This window comes from Pinus tabuliformis, chromosome 2_1 (assembly GCF_031772625.1).
Source record: "Pinus tabuliformis cultivar Carrire ecotype Pingquan chromosome 2_1, CPIR1, whole genome shotgun sequence".
Classification (NCBI taxonomy): Eukaryota; Viridiplantae; Streptophyta; class Pinopsida; order Pinales; family Pinaceae; genus Pinus; species Pinus tabuliformis.
Window position 1 is genome coordinate 653,135,743 of NC_142299.1, and position 17,455 is coordinate 653,153,197.

The following is a 17,455-nucleotide window of genomic DNA, read 5'->3' on the forward strand; positions in this document are numbered from 1 at the left end:
TATCATCCACAGAGGTATCTTTGCAGTAAGGAGGAATGGGTCTTATAGTGAAAACAGAACCTAAAGGAGCTAAATTTATGGAGGGATACCCGCAACTAAAGAGCATGTTGAGGAAGGCAAAATGGTTGCAGCTTATTAAGAAGTTCAAGGGTCATAATAAGGAAGTCACAAAAACATTTGCAAGATCTTTCAATGGTGTAGAAGTTGAAATTGGGGACATCAAATTTTTAGTAACAGTCATCCATTGCAGCAGTAGCAGAGCTTCCACATGAAGGAGAGTGTTGGTTTAAGAGTAAGGACTTCGATGAAAAGGTCTGGAGGGTCATTCTGCATAATCTAGGTATGGACGTATCAATTTTTAAATGAGGAATTCATGTTTTAGCCTTAAAGGAAAAATGGACTAGTCTGTTGTTGATCATTCTAAAATTCATTACATGCGAGGGCAGGTATGGCTCCATGTACATGTATCGTATAAGATTATTAATGAATTTCTTGGAGAATGAAACTATAAATCTTCCTTATTTCTTGTTGAGTAGCTTGAGAAACATGTCTACTACTATGAAAAGGAATATAGATGATGTGGAGCCTCATCTTTATCATCATGGCCTTATTAAGATCTTGGTTGAGAATTAATTGAAAGAGAGGAAAGGTACATGGAAAAAAATACTAGTTGGGAATTTCTTCCAAGACCCTCCTGAACTGCCTGAGGGAAGTTCAACAAAGAAAAGTAGGAGAAAAAGAACAAATTTAACAATCCAAGTCCTACTAGTGTGACCAAGGAAACCAGTAAAGAAGAAATGCTTTCTGAAACATTGACTGAGATTAGAAATCAAGTAAAACAGAAAGGGAAGAGGAATATTGAAGATATTTACCAAACTCCTGAGCCTTCTTCAGAAGAAGAGCAAGTGGTTTTTGAGAGATTAATTCATCTTAAAAAATAGTCAACCAAGGCAAAAGAAAAAGGAAAGGAGAAACAGAGCATAGAAAAGGGAGACACAAGCTCACAAGGTTTAATAACAAAGCTCTAGATTAAAGGGCAAGTTGAAGAAAATGCAAATCAAAGGAGCTCACTTCATAGACCTGGGAGGTGAAATTCCATGTCAGCCACTAGAAAACACTCCTCCTGATCAAATTCCACAGTATTCTCCTTCTCATCAATAGATTTTGGAACAAGTCCAAGGAAGACAACACCAGAAATTGATCAAACTCAGCAACAGATGTATGATTTCATTGAATCATTGGAAGACTGCAACAAAACAGGGAACTTCATCTAATCAGCCAGGTACAGATCATGAAACTTTGATCCAGTCATTAAAACAAGAAATTTATGAGCTAGAAGTCTTGAACAGACATATTCGAAGGGAAAATGAAACATTAAAAGAGAAAAACAAATTGGACAAAGTTATCCATGACAATACCATGTTAGATTTAGGATTATGGCACAAGAAGAATAGAAAACTGAAGAAAAAGAATAGGAGGTTGAGTAGAACCCTCATCAATCTCAAGTACAAATGCCTTATGATAGCAAGGAAGAAGAAGAAAAGGTTAGATGTCTTAGCAGAAGTCTCAGAGGAGATGAATTGAAGGAAGGATAGTTACAGTTTTGGTTACATGAGGACATGCAACATCTTCACAGTGGGGGTATGTTGAGCCCCAGAACTACCTCTCTTTACACGTTTTCCTAAACCTTTTCTCTTCTATTTTCCCATATCAGTGCCTCATAATCTATCAAAATTTGTTACATTTTGATTTCAGGAGTACATTTGAGTGATTTTCAAATTATATCATTATGTGTGTTATTTGATCTAGGTTATGTTTATCAGCTACGGAATGTAGCCACTTTCCGTAGCTAACTCGCAATTCTACAGTCGTTTCCATTGTTTTGTAGGTTATAGGCGTCGGTAGGAGAAATGGGACACATGGATGAGGTCCTATCTGCTTAACCGAATTCGTGAAGAAAGGTACCAGTCAAAGGGTGGTCAACAGAGAGTCCTACATCAACTAGGACTCTATTCCTGCATGTAAAAGAAGCCTGAAGCCATTCTTGAACTCGTGGATCCATTTTTGCCACCTGCGGGCCATCTTCATAATGCAATCCAAAATCCACTTTGCGTCGATTTACTATTCATGGAAATCGAGAGGCTGAATCTTCGGATTCTGACCTGTTCACGTGTCCATTGCTGAAGAATTTCCTCTAGAATATAGTTATCTATTTTCTTCTATAAATATAAGCATTTACAACGCAGATAGTTAGTTCTTCATTCCTGATACTATTGTTGTAGCGTTACTTTGCTTTTGTGTAACCGAGAGACACCTCCTCTGTTTCATAATACAAAAACTCTATCTTTTTCACATGGTTGTTTAAGCTTGTTTGAAGTGACAGCATGTTAGTCCAAAGCTGTGCAGAAGGCCCCTGCATGGCTGAGGTTTTTCTTTTGTTTTGTATAGTTTTTCATGTATATCTTCTCTTATTTGAGTTGTCCATTTCTCATGTTTTGCTTATGGTTTTAATCATTCTAATCCTGTACATGATTTTGCAGCTTGTTATATCTTCTATTAACATTGATCAGTGCATTTCAGAATAGGTTATGCTCGAGATTTTTAATGCAGTTTTTGCATCAAGTGGTGATCTGAGACTTGCTTCTTCTGCTGAACTTTAGATTTCAATTCCAGTTGTTATGTTTTTATTTAGTGAGATTTGTTTACTGCTTAAGATAGTTTAGATATCAGTTCTTCATGCTATATGATGATATCTCCAGAGCGGCTTAACCTTGTTTTAGAAGTTAATTGGCGAGCTATTGTGATTATAGGTGAAGTAATTGATTTTGCTTTCATTAGTATGCAAGTAGATAGTTTAGATGTCAGTTCTTTCATGCTATATGATGATATTTACGGAGTCTTCAGCGTAACCCCGTTTTAGAAGTTAATTGATGAAATATTGTGATTATAGATGCAGTAATTGACATTGCTTTCATTAGAGTGCAAATTAGATAATTTAAATTTCATTATTTCATGCCATATGATGATATTTCCAGAGTCTTTAGCTTAACCTCGTTTTAGAAATTAATTGACAAAATATTTTGATTATGGGTGAAACCATTGACTAGTTTCTAGTTTCTTTATTTTTTTTTCGTTTTGAGTGCAGTAGTTTATTAGATTTCAATTCTGTAATTAGAATGGACAACAAAGATAGTAACCTCATTTTCAACACTTCATTTTTAGCTTGATTTATGTAGAGCTGCATGTTTACACTCTTGTTCAAATTTTGATTTTGTAGACAACATGTTTTGAAATCTTTGAAGTTTTAATTTTGGAAATTATCATAAGCATAAACCTTGTCTTCAATTCTACATCCACACATGATCTTTAAAATTATTCTTAAAACGTTAGACTAGGTTTTCCATTTGCATTAAACACTTTAGGAGACCAACAAGAACAAAAGCCCAAAACAAGATAAAATTGAAAATAGTGAGGTAAGAAAAGGGTTGTCTAGAACATATAGTGCACTACGCTTCATCAGTTTACGACTCCCGAATTGATAACTTATGTAGCAATTTAGGACACACTGAATTGACTAAACAATTATAAGTGAGCTCGTTAATGAAGCTTGGTTTTGTACCTTGTGATGATAAGCACATTTTTTTTATTTATGAAATAGCATTTTCCATTATAGATTAAACTCATCCTTTCAACTATTATTTTGTTTTCTGCAATTAGTATTTTGACAATTGCTTAACCATCTTGATTTTATCAATTGAACATGTAATTTTCTTCGAGATGAGATACATTGTTTCATATATTGAAATAGCATAATTTTCATGCATTGGAATCATTCACCTTTTCACCTTTTTCTTCACTACTCTTCATCATTGAAAACTATCCACATGTTAAAAATTTCCTAACTTAGCTACAGGAAACATTTAGCCTTGTTTCTTCCCTTCATAAAGTATCTCATTAGGTTTTTATGAGATTGGCAATGTCCCACACATGCTTCCACAACCCTCAACCACCTTTTCCACCCTTCCAACCACTCCTAGACTCATTTAAATCACTCTTTGATGTTTCCATAAGCTTGAGCCACATTTCACCCTTCAAACCACTCTTAGACTCCATAAAATCATGCTTGGATGTTTCCTCTAGTAAAATAAGGAATCTTGTAGGAATACATAGATTGTTGAAAATATCGCCTCCGGAATTGTATCAAAAGTTTTTCCTTCATTACTCATCAATCAACAACATCATTTAGGCCTCAAAGATGTACTGTAGAGGCATGTAGTTTCAATCCTACAATTAGGTTGAGCTACTTCTACTACTTATCAGATAGAATAAGATTGACTTACGTTCAACATCCTTGAGTATTTTATTTGTATTCTTGTAAGTAGAATAGAGTTTACTTCGATCATTTCCTTTCCTAAAATAACATAGATGTACTTTCTGTAAATTAGATTAGGATTTAATTTTGTCATTTACTTCCTACAAATCAAATTAGGGATTTTATTTGTTATTTAATTTTTGGAAATCACATTATAGTTTCGTTTATACCATTTAATTCTTTATGATATAATATGTCCCTTTACAATTATTTTCCTTCCTACAATTTAGAATATCCTTGCTTGTCATTTACTACATTTTCCAAGTATTTCTTATAGCATGGTGGTCTTTGTGCATCTTAACACCTCTTCACTACATCAGATCAACCTAAGTAAAATATTTCGTGTTGTACATATAATACTAATACTTCTTAAGTTTATACAACTTTTTGGTTGATAATTAAGTTTGATCACATCGGGAGTTGCAACATTATTTTCATAATATTGGGGCCATCATTTTTTGGAACCATTGTTAGGGAGTTGTCAAGGTAGGTGCGGTCGTTGCATTTAAGTTGGATCATTCTTGTTTCCTTTCCTGAGAATCACAAATATTTTTTATTAGTACTTCTATTCATAAAATACACAAAATACAAAAAAAAGGTCACTTATTTCATTCCTCATAGAGTTAGGGATAACTCGTTAAAATTTATTTATAATACTCCATCTCCACAAGTAGTCAACCTTCACCTCATAGTGATTGTGGGCCTCCTTCTCTGTCTATAGATGTTTTAGAATCCCTTTTGGGTGAAAAAACAAAAAAAAATTAGGCACATATAGGAGGACAAGGACCTGCATCACCCACTGAAAATATGGTTGGAAATAGAAAGCCTAAAACCTTTCCTATAATAGATAAAAATGTGGAAGCTGAAATGAAGAACATCAATCCCACTTATCTTCCACATTTGCATGGAATCACTTGTGAGGAACTTGAAACCATCATTTTTGGATTTTTTGTAGGCTATAGGACATATGATTATACCTTGATAAGCAAAGCTCAAATTGTTTATGTTTACCCTCAAGGTTGCAGCCTTGCGTTGGTTCATGAGTTCAAAGGGAGGAAACATTACTACATGTTCTTAGATAAAACAAGAATTCAACACCAAGTACAAGGACTATTGAAGGGAAAGGGACACAAAGGAATAAATCCTTAGAATGACTCAAGGGCCAAATGAATCCTTTGAAGGCTCTAAAGAAAGATTTTAGCTAAGCTATAGGAGAGCTAACTACACCCTTGATATAGAATCAATGAAGCTAGTTTTACTTTGATGAGTGAGAGAAGAGAAGATGGATACCCTCAATATGTTTTGTAATGGAGATATTTATGAACAAAATTATGAAGACATTAAAACAATGTTAAAAATCACTCTAGAGTTGCAAGGAGAAGAGGTAGATCTATCCAAGGTTTCGTAATTCCTTCACCTTCTACTTCAACCATTAATAATGAAATAGGAGGTATGTTGGAGGAATTTTAAATTGAAACCTTACACACCTTTTCCCTACAGACAGACACAATGCAAATTAGGAAAATACAATATGAGATATAAAGGGAATTAATCATATCATGCCCTAGATGCCCCAAAAGACACCCTAGAAATGAGTCCCCACTAAATATTATTTAAATCTTCTTTGTGTGTGAGGAAAATCATGCAACTCACAAGTATCCATCTCTTGAAAGTATAAAATCAATGTATCAGGGAGCATAAGGAGGCAGGGAGCAGCTTTGCTTCGTCAACCAAAGGAGGACATAATGCCCTATGCCATATCAAAAAGGTATACATTATCATTTTTCTTTTAATACAAGACATAAAGCAACTTTTTATTCTTGGTATCCACCTAACAACTCACCATGGCCCATGCCTACTCGACTTTATCCTCCTCAACCTGCCATTCCCCCTTTTCATTCATAACAACACCAACTACTTTAGTGGGTTAATCCATCACAAGGATAGAGTCCTCATGATGCTTAACCACCTTCCTTAATTCTGTCACATACTCTAATGGCCTAATTTTATAGTTGCTTGTTAGGCTCCCTTCCTCAATTTCACTTTGTTTAAAGTTAGATTCAATAGTCATCACAAGTATAATTATTCCATCATTACATGAACAAATATTATTCATGTAGCTCTACTAATACTCATAAACATTTGACAACATCAAAAGTAATCAACCATAAGATAGCACAATAAAATTATAATCCTAAGTTTTAAGTTGTGACACATAAATAGTAAAGAGCCACATACAAAACATTCCAAGAAATTGAATCCAACTAGATTAGCTGACGAAAGTCACTTGGAAAAACCGAGCACTGCCACCCAACCTAGAACTGTCTTCCACCAGGTCATCCCCGAGCCAAGAGTTATTTCCATGGATCAACTTCCTCCTATTGATCTCTTCAATGGGTATTTAATACCCTATTTCATGATATTGTTTCCATTAGTGGCGTCCCACTTTTATGGATAATTTTATCCACTTCACTAGGCTTTTCTAAGAGAATCTATTCTTTCTCTCCTGTGAGGCTTTTCCTCATAAAAGCTTACCTTTCTCTCCCACAAGGCTTTTATGTTTTTCTTAAACTTAACATCTTTATCCAGCTAAGTAACTTAATGGATTTATCTCCAAATCCATTAAATTTATCTAGAATTGGATCAAGAAGTCTTATCATTAAAGACTTATCCATTCCCATTCACCAATGGGATTTTATTTTGAAAGAACCACAACTCTTGGTGTCTCATTTTCCAAGCATTTTATATTATCTTTATTTATTTAACAATAAATTATTTACTTTCATTGTTACACCTTGGACCTACCTTTTCTTAGCTGAGGTTAGCAAAGTCTTACATACAATGGAGGGGTGTTACATACTCCCCCCTTAAGTTTAGACCATCCTCAGTGTATTTTTGCATCTTACAATATTATTTCCTCCTTCACAAGTAGCTGTCTTTGAATTTACAGGCTCCCATGGCCTTGTCATCTGATGCAAATCTTTTGATATATATTAGCTACAAAGAATCACATCGCCTTCCATCACTACCTGTAACAATTGTTTCAATCAATTTTGTGAGATATTTTAGATGTAGAAACTCAACTTTGTTTACCATAGTTAATATCATAACTTGGTATATAATACTACTATTTGAGAAACTACAAGTTATGTTGCTTGCAATTTAAAAATGATTCCTCATGTTTATTATTTTTGAGGAAATTCATGTTCTTTCCCTGCATTCTTTTAATGGATTTGTGTTCCTGTCAAACACTTGGCTCCTACACTTGCCCTGCATTAGTCACAATAAGTCACACTAGTACATTTGACTAATAAACATGTATAAAATATCATATCAGGTTATCTCAAACATAACCATCAAAATCATATATATCCATCAATTATAGATCATGTGTAATCCACATAGATCAGAATCATAATCACATGCATACAAAAGTTAAACAAAACAACGGTACTTATCCTTGAATCACTTCTTAGCTTCTTTCTCTTGTACGTACTCTGGGTCGGTTTCCATACCAGACAATCACCCAATGCCTTTTCTTCTATCATGTGCACATGTACATAGTGTGCATTACACACACAAAACTATACATGTAATATATCATCATGCAATACATGCATCCATACTAGTTCCATATGTGCCATTTGTACACATTACCACATGTACATGTGCACCTAATATCAATTTCCATAGCATGACATATCCTTCATCCACATGTTTTCAACCATGTTAGTATTATTCCAAAACAATCCTTCGATTATTCATATTACCTTTAGGTAATTTTGACCAAACTATGCTCATTTTTTCGATTGGAAATTAACGAATTTCATGGTCCTGTTCCGTTTTTGCAATCAAAGTATTCAGGTGCTTTTATTTAGCTAATCATTTTCATCTGTTTTGTGGTTGCATAATAATTTCAGCAAAATCATTCATACTACAACCTTATCATACCAATAACTTTGAGTTTTGGAATTTACTCGGTCAATAAATGGGTCTTAATGACCCCCTCCCAATCATAAAGCAATATTTTAATATAGTATGACTTTCAGTATTATACTTGACATTTAATAACAAATTTTAGCCTTGTCTTTAGGAAAATAGCTATTTGGTACTCAAAAGTACTCTACACATAAACCAATCATGTCATATGATTTTCTGTTTTTCTTTTTACACTTCTTGCAACACCTTGTTGGCCATGAATAATTCAGTGTATGTCCAAAACCAATTTAACAATCAGTATGCAAATACATACATCTCCCATACATAAGTTATAAATGAAGGTTACCATATTCTCAATTCCACACCCTCCAAGTTTTCTAGGTACTATGTGTACCAAGGTGTGAACCTAAGTTATTCACATGTTTACACTTCTTCTTAAACATTAAATCACCCATGGAAACAAAATAATATAACTCATTTATCAATTATCAAATTAATTAATGCATCGTTTAGGTAGTGCTTGTTATGTTGTCATATTCAGAACAACAACACTATTAAGGAAATTTGACTAGTAGACTTCTTCAAGATTGTTTGATAGTGGTAAAACCTATACATTTCATATTATATGATTGTCCAATATATTTGAGTACAACCATCCTAATTACTAGTTGTCGGTTTTAACCCTGTACAGAAATTACCTGCATACGAATTCTTAAACAAAGAAAATAAACAATGCGAGAGCATAACCCATAAAACACATATGCACAAAGATTTTTCCCTGGATCCCAAAACCGGGACTACCAGCTTGATTTTTTCATTATGTTCCTTTCATTGTTACAATACATATTTATACATGCCGAAGCATCCAATACCATGGACCGAAAACCATCGCGTCCAATACCATGGACCGAAAACCATCGCGTCCAAAAAACATGTGCGAAAATCATGCACAAAACCATAGGTGGGTCCGCCCAACCTAACATGTGGTCCAAAACCAAAATTTTCTGGGACGCTGCCCCAGACCCCATAAAGTGGGGTTACGGGTGCCCTTCAAACCCCCTATTAACTACGTGGAAAGAATATAACACAACCCAACACTAGTCCCACCTAACCATCCAGTATGGTTAAAGCATTATATTTACTCAACAATGAGATGTTGAATGGTTTACCATTCATCCTTATGGAATCATTTATTTATATGTCACTCCTTTAGTGCATGTATTATTTTATTATCATAAGATCCTTACATCCTCACGATTGTTTTAATGTGAAATATTTTGGGATATCAATAATTTGTTAATTAATTCGGTCAGTCATACTCTGAATCTACGATACTTCTTACTAGTCATTAGACAACAATTGAATTTATCTATTTTTAATTCAAGTGCATAAGCACCACCATATCCAATCTGTTTGTCATATAAGCTTTATATATACACACAGATTTCTATTGTAAGATATCAGCAAAACTCCATCCATATCTGGATGGGTATGCACAATAAGATTGTGATGTTTGTGGTTGCATGCTTTGAGTTGACACAATTGAGTTCAAGTAGGGTCAAGAATGTGGCCTTGAGAGTTTCTTTTACAGTTCCATTACATATTGGTATGTTTGGGTGACAGATCCATTGACCTACTTATGAAGGTCATACCATTGTTAATGTATGATGTCTTCATGTGTACACTAAGTTGTATTGCATGTGTGCATACTCTTCATAACTATGGCCCTAGTTCATTCTAGATTTGAACATACAATTTGCGCTTCTTATTTCTTTTAGCTACAATTATTTAGATATTGTTTTACTTAAAGACACCTGTAGGTCCAAACTATGCATTTCCGACGAAATATGCATCTATTACTAAATATAATAACCTGGTAAGGTTAATTTCCCTTCTATAGCATTTTCCCCAACATGAAAAATTACATTCCAAAATGGATTGCATCATTACATGTAGATGCACAATCAAATGTTAAGTTGAAAGACATTCTTTTTTACAAATACATAGTCTCATACAATGACCTTCCCTTCATGAGCTTAACGATTTTTCATGGCAACCTTTATGAATAGATATCCTTAAACAAGACTTTCATAATTGTTCTAGGATGGAAATTAATCAACCATCAATCTCTTGTTAATGTTGATAGAATGTCATGAGCTTTATTTTGGTGCTTTATATAGATTCTCTCTATACAATTTCATATCAATTATCATTTCTAGAATTGGTTGTAGGCTTCACTCCTCTTATGACGAGGTGTTTAGTATTGGAGCCTTCTCAAATTCCAAGGATATAATAACTCATTAACAAGGTGCATGTAATTTCTAGTACTCAATAAGTACGCCCATAAAAAAATTTAAAAGTAAAACCAATTTATTGTTGGCCTCTCTTACTTATTGAAATAATCAATAAGTTATTTATTTTCTTTGCATTGCTCTTTTCTCCCCTACAATTCAACATTGCATAATTATTTGTTCCAATGGAGAATTTTAGGGTTTCTGCTCTCCCCCATGCTACTATAGTTATCAAAACACGTAGATTTGAGCACTTGTATTGGTTTCTCTTAGGCTTCTCCCTTGGTAGGTCAACTTGTGTCTCAAGATTTGTTGTGATTGTAACTGGTGGGATTCATTGGTATATATAGCACATAATGAAGAATTTAAATATTAAATTTGATAACATGATTATAAATATAGTATCATAAACTTTTACTTTTCTCCAATCTTTTCCCATATGGATGAGATAGCTTTACCTCTCATACAGGTTTTCCCTCTAAGGATGAACTTAATTTAGAAAAACTACTTGTGGTACTTTATGCTATATATCTAATGCAATGTAGTGTGTACAGTTTGTATAGGGATAGCATGCACAATATACTTTTGTACTTGTGCTTCTATATCTTGCTGACTTGTTTTCTCGTATTTATAACTTCCGTCATTTCATCTTTGAACACATATCATTTTACCAACTAGAAGTGACACTAACTAGTGAAATAACATTCTTGAAATGCTATAGGGATATAACTTACCAATAAGATAACCAACATGACAAAGTATACACCATAAAATAATGAGGAGGAAAAGAAATATATGTAAAACTAGATATCAATAATTATATACACTCCATATGATAGCCATAAAATTGTAGAACATTTTTACAGTGTTATAGTGATTGAGTTAAGATACAACATGAAAGAAATTTATGCCAACATTTTTCAAATTGATGAACAACCCATAACTATGTGTACATTGTAGTTAATATTGTCGTGGGATTCGGCTAGACTACCTTCATAATAACTCATAATCACATACAACTCTCTCAAATAAAATGAAATGATAGTTTACTACATAACTAAACTGTGAGAGAAAAAAAGAACAAAATTTTTGAAATGCACAAAAATTACATTGAGGCCCATTTTCAAATAGTGAAAATGTTTCATCTCCTTCACTAAGTGTCATTATAGCAATCATGGCCACAATATTTGCAATGTATATGATTTTCGACCAATTTATCCTTACTAAAAGCTAATCCGCTTTTAATTATTTCAAACAAAATTTACCGTTTAAGTTCCTATCGTTTTCTAAGTGAAGAAAACATAGTAAGAGTCAACTCCTTTCCTATTTGAATTTTATCAAGTCTGTAAATGAATTTAGTAATGCACACTTCATTAAAAACAAGAGAATAGATCTCAATCACATATAACAAAGGATCTTTTAGAAAAGACCCAAAATCCAAATCCCTTATCCTCCACTTCTTGGTCCTATTACCCTAAATGAGTACACCCTTCACTGGAATCTAGCACTAATGCACTAATGCAGCCTATCCCATTAGAATGGAATCATGCCCCTATTTCTAGTACCATCAGAGAATGTTTGGAACCGCCACTTTCACCAATGTGACACATACTTCATAAATACAAAAAGAACAAACTCTTTCTAATATATCGACCCTTCTAGTGTAATTATGAAAATTGTGTCAATACCAGAATATGGCTATGATGTTTTGAAGACGTCCATTTGTCACATGATAAGGCAAGTTTCAAAACAAAAACTTGATTTGGGCTAAAAAGAATGACATTATTGGTTACAACACGATTCTTAGGGATTTGAATCAAGCAAACAGATACAAAGCGCTAATACTGAAACAAAGGCATAAATTTAAAATATTGTATCATGTCATTAATAAAGCATTGAAGTTGACCCACCGTTAGCTTTCTACTTCTTTGGGAAACTCAGTCCAAAGAGCAGAGGCAACACATGTAACAACGTTCAATAAAAAGAACGTGAGAATTGGTGACAAATCTAGCATCCCTGTAAGAGGAGGAATTATGCTCCTGAAAATATTAATATATGGATCGTAGAGTAGTTTTGTCAACTCTATCTTGCACTCTGCTGAATAACTCAAAAATGATATCTCTCATGTTTCCCCAATGTCAATAGATCATATTGACATAGGAGGCCTTTTAGAGCAGTCTTCTCATAAGGATAAGATAGAACCCGGATAACCATTGCCAATTAATTGCTTTTATGAGAATTTTCATAAGGATAACTATTATCCAACCGGTATGATCGTTATGGAAACATATCCAGCTCAGTGGATAAGGTGAGAAGACAAAGTGATATTAAAAAAAAACATCAATCTTGTCGATCCAATTTCACGTGGCCTCCGTGCTCTAAACCTACAGTAGAAATGAAAGATATAGCTATGAGTATGTTATCAATGGGATAAACATTATCCAATTGGCTTCATTTAAGGAAACTCAGTCATAAAATGCTCACGAACATTGCTAGATCTGTTAATAAGGTAAGCAGGAAAAACAACTCTGTGGATCGAAAGGGACGACGGTAGTTGTTATAACGGATTTGAAAGAGGAAACATAAGTCCTTCAGGGATTTTCTTCATCAAACTTGAATAGGAAGATGCACTTATGATTTTAATATACCAAAGCCAATCGAGCATTTCGAGGCATGTCAGTTTTCTTTTGTTGTAAAGTTTGTGAGCAAGGATTTAAGTCTAAGGAAGTTGAGAAAGGTGTTACTGTCTCAACCAGCATATGGAGTGTCGCAACTTCTCATCCTCACCCCATCAATGATCATCCCATGACTCTTTATACCTCATTCCATTGATGGTCAACCCAAGCCATTTGTTTAGCACCAACACCGCCATAGACAAGCAAAGGGAGGAGTCCACGAGGGCACTACCCATGCATTTTTAAATCCCTCAGACCTTGACCATGTTCCATTCTAAATTTTTCAAGAAGAGGGACTTTTTACTACGAGCTCCTTCAAGAAACCATCACTGGTCCAAAAGCATTTTAGAGAACAGGTTATAAGGTATCTAAAATTGCAAAAAAATTGAGGTGGTAGTTATGTGAACTTCTGTTAGTATTTTCAATAGGAAAGCTTCAAAATTAGGATACAATCACATTAAAATAGAGAGGTAGGAATACTTTAAAATTTACAATTGATTTTCTTCACTCTTTTAAGGGATAGAACCCGAGAATCTCCAATAACACTTTTTCACAACCCAAAAATCTCCAAACTTTCAAGCTCAACAGAGTGAAAGAAGAGAATATTGTCAATTACTTCTTCAGTAAAATAGCCATTTGAAAATTTCAAATTGGGTAATAATGACCAAATCCATCACCATCTACACGAGAGAAGAGAACAATGGATTGGATATCTCAAGTATTGTTTGGAAAGGATATGAGAAGATATTAAGCTATTATTCGAAGTACTCAATCTATCCATTTCCATTGTAATTGACAAACTTCTAATTGAATGCAAGGTCTAGCTCTAAATTAAGAGAAAATATAAATATTTAGTCAAGAATCGAGATCATTGAATCCAAATTATTATATGGTACACCCTTGTATGCTTCATCCATTCCAATTCACTTGATAATGTCATATAAGTCCATAGATCAATCATTCCCCACATTTAAAAATAGTACACCTATATGATTTGTGATTTAAATATGTTGACATTGAAAACCTTTGAGCACCAACATGGAAGATAAATTCGTAAACAATATGCATCCCTGGTTTATTTAGAATCTAGAAGCTTTTATGGTGCCAACTTGGGATAAATTTCAGGCATGTGTATTATAGACATATTTGGGAACTGCAGCACCAATCATATATGTCCCTAAACCAAGGTCTTGTAAGCCCCTAAAAGTGTTGTTTCATACCCTAAAGGAGCAAGGTCAACTGATTACATCATCTCCCAGAAGTTCTCCACGAAAAACTACTCAGAACTGGTCAAAGCAGGACCATATAGACTGCCCAATGCTACGGGTGCGATGCATCTCACCTGCCACATGCAAAAAGTGTGATGCATACTGGAAAGCCCTTCTGTAACGTGCGATGAGCTAAGGCAGACAAATGGCACAAGAAGTTTGCTAGGTGGAGACCTTGAGAATCTTCTAGAAGCTACTCATTTGACACTTGCCTCTTTGAATTCACCCAAGGATGAGTAAGAGATCATGAAATCTCTAAGTGGAACCAAGAACTATTAGAGAGATGACACTATTCAAAATCCCAGAAGCTGACTCACCCCCCTACAAACATCTATATATGGATCCCTCATCCCAGAGATTCAAACGGTGGAATTTTGTAATTTGCAAGGAAGTGCTATTGGTTTATCTTTGAAGACATTTTTGGGTGATCTTGTTTTGTATGAGGTGAAGAGGGCTTTCATTCCAGGAGGATGGCGCTGGGTCAGACCAAGTTGTTGTAATTCTCTCTTCTACTACTTCTATCAATAAAGCTATTTGAGTTTTCCTCTATATTCTTGTGTTTCTCTGAATATTGTGTTGATATATGCATTTGTATGGTCAATATATATCTGATCCTATATTGTTTACAGTGATAGATCTCTATGCTTTGATGGTATTATGTTGCTTTGACTCTACAGGTGCTCTTTGAAGCGGGACAAGTAAGGAAGGAGTGGCGAGATTCTATCAAAGGGGAAAGGAAACAAGCAAGGAGCCAAGCGAAAGACTCAGATTGGTACTCTCTGCTTCTTTCTCATTTATTTCTCGTAAAGGAAAACACAAGTGACTTTAGTTTGTGTGTTTCTAAGATAGCTACCTGTCTTAGTGGGACTAGGAGCTCTGAATAGACACTAGTTTTCCCGATAACAATGTGTCCACAAACTCATCTCTCTCAAATCAACAATTATATAGCATCTTTGTTTCTACTCAACAATTAGCATTACTCTAATGAGGTTGTAGTCCAAAAATTATGTCGCTTATGCAAAAGTCATTGGATACACTAATTTAAATAGACTGCTTAGGAATAGAAATAATCATAGAAACAATATCCACTCAAAATAATTCACACTAAGAAAAAAAATTCAAGTGTGAGCATAGATAGTTCTCCCACATGATGCTAGTGAGTGATAGATAGGACGTGCAACAAAGAACTGTGCATATGACCCATGTAAAGTGCTCAATATATACAAATTGATTCATATCACAGGGTATTCTTCATGTTATGTATTTAGAAAAATGGGCTTTAGCCTTGTAAGATGACATCCACTATCTAGTGATTTGATGGACTACTTTTTTTTAAATGATCCCTTTATGAAATTCGAAACATAATTAGTTACCTACTTGACAATTAATATAGGAGCTTTCAATCCTCATTAAAATATCACTTTATCGATTTCAGAATCCATCATTTTAAACAACTTTAGTTCAAAATTTCCTTTAATTGTAAGTAATCAATATACTATTCACATGCTATGGCTTCCAATTCCTCCTCCAAGCTATTTTAAGATTTAATTTCAACCTTATGGCTTCTGGATTACTTTTCTTATAGAAATTTTACAACCAAAACCCTTCAGTGAAAACTCTTATTTGTTTAGAACCTAAAGCTCATTCATCTTTACAGAGGTGGGTTGGCCCTTAGGCTGCAATATTTGAACTTAGAGCTCTGATACCATTTGTCACATACCCTAGTGGCCTAATTTTATAGTTTCCTTATAGGCTCCCATTCCTCAATTTAAGTTCTATAAAAGTTAGATTCAATAGTCCCCACAAGTATAATTATTCCATCATTACATGAAAAAATATTATTCATGCAGCTCTACTCAAACTCATAAAAGTTTGAAAACATCAAAAGTAATGAACCATAAGATAACACAATACAATTACACTTCTAAGTTTAAATATGCGACACATGAAGAATAAGGAGCCACATACAAAAATTCCAAGCAATTGAGTCCAACTAGATTATGTTACGAAAGTCACTTGGAAAAATAGATCATCGCCACCTAACTTAGAACTGTCTTCCACCAGTTCACCCGTGAGCCAAGGGTTCTTACCATGAATCAACTGTGTGCTTTTCATCTCAGCAATGGGTGTTTTATATCCTATCTCATGATACGGTTTCCATTAGTGTTGTACCACTTTTATGGATCTTTTTATCCATTTTCCTATGCTTTTCTTAGAAAATCTCACCTTTATCTCTCGCGAGGCTTTTCCTCATAAAAGATTGCCTTTATCTCCTGCAAGGCTTTTACATTTTTCTTAAACTTAGCATGTTTCTCCAACTAAGTAACTTAATGGATATTTATCTCCAAATCCATTAAGCTTATCTAAAATTGGATCTAGAATTCTTATAATGAAATAATCATCCATTCTTATTCACCAATGAGATTTTATTTGGAAAGAACCTCATCTCTTGGTGTCTCACTTTCCGAACTCTTCATATTATCTTTATTTATTTAAAAATAAAGTATTTGTTGTCATTGTTACACCTTGGACATAGGTTTTCTTAGCTTAGGTTAGAAACGTTTTACATATAATGGAGGGGTGTTACAAATTCTTCCTCCTCCTCAAGCATAGCTACCCTTAAAAATCCACCTAAACAACCACAAATTCCTATTCAACCCAATATGAACCAGAAGAATAAGTAGGCCCACGAAGTCTAGACTAGAGAGACCTCTTATCCTACCCATGCTAGATAAAACTAACGAATAAGCTTTATATTTGGCAAGGTACTTCCTAATTCGCACCCACCTTCTCCAACAGAAGATGTTGAGGAAGAAAAGGAGGAAAGAACTCATCAATCCAACAAAACACCCTATCTTGAATGATTGACTCATCTTCAACCACACACCCAAGAAGAAGTCAAACTTTTTG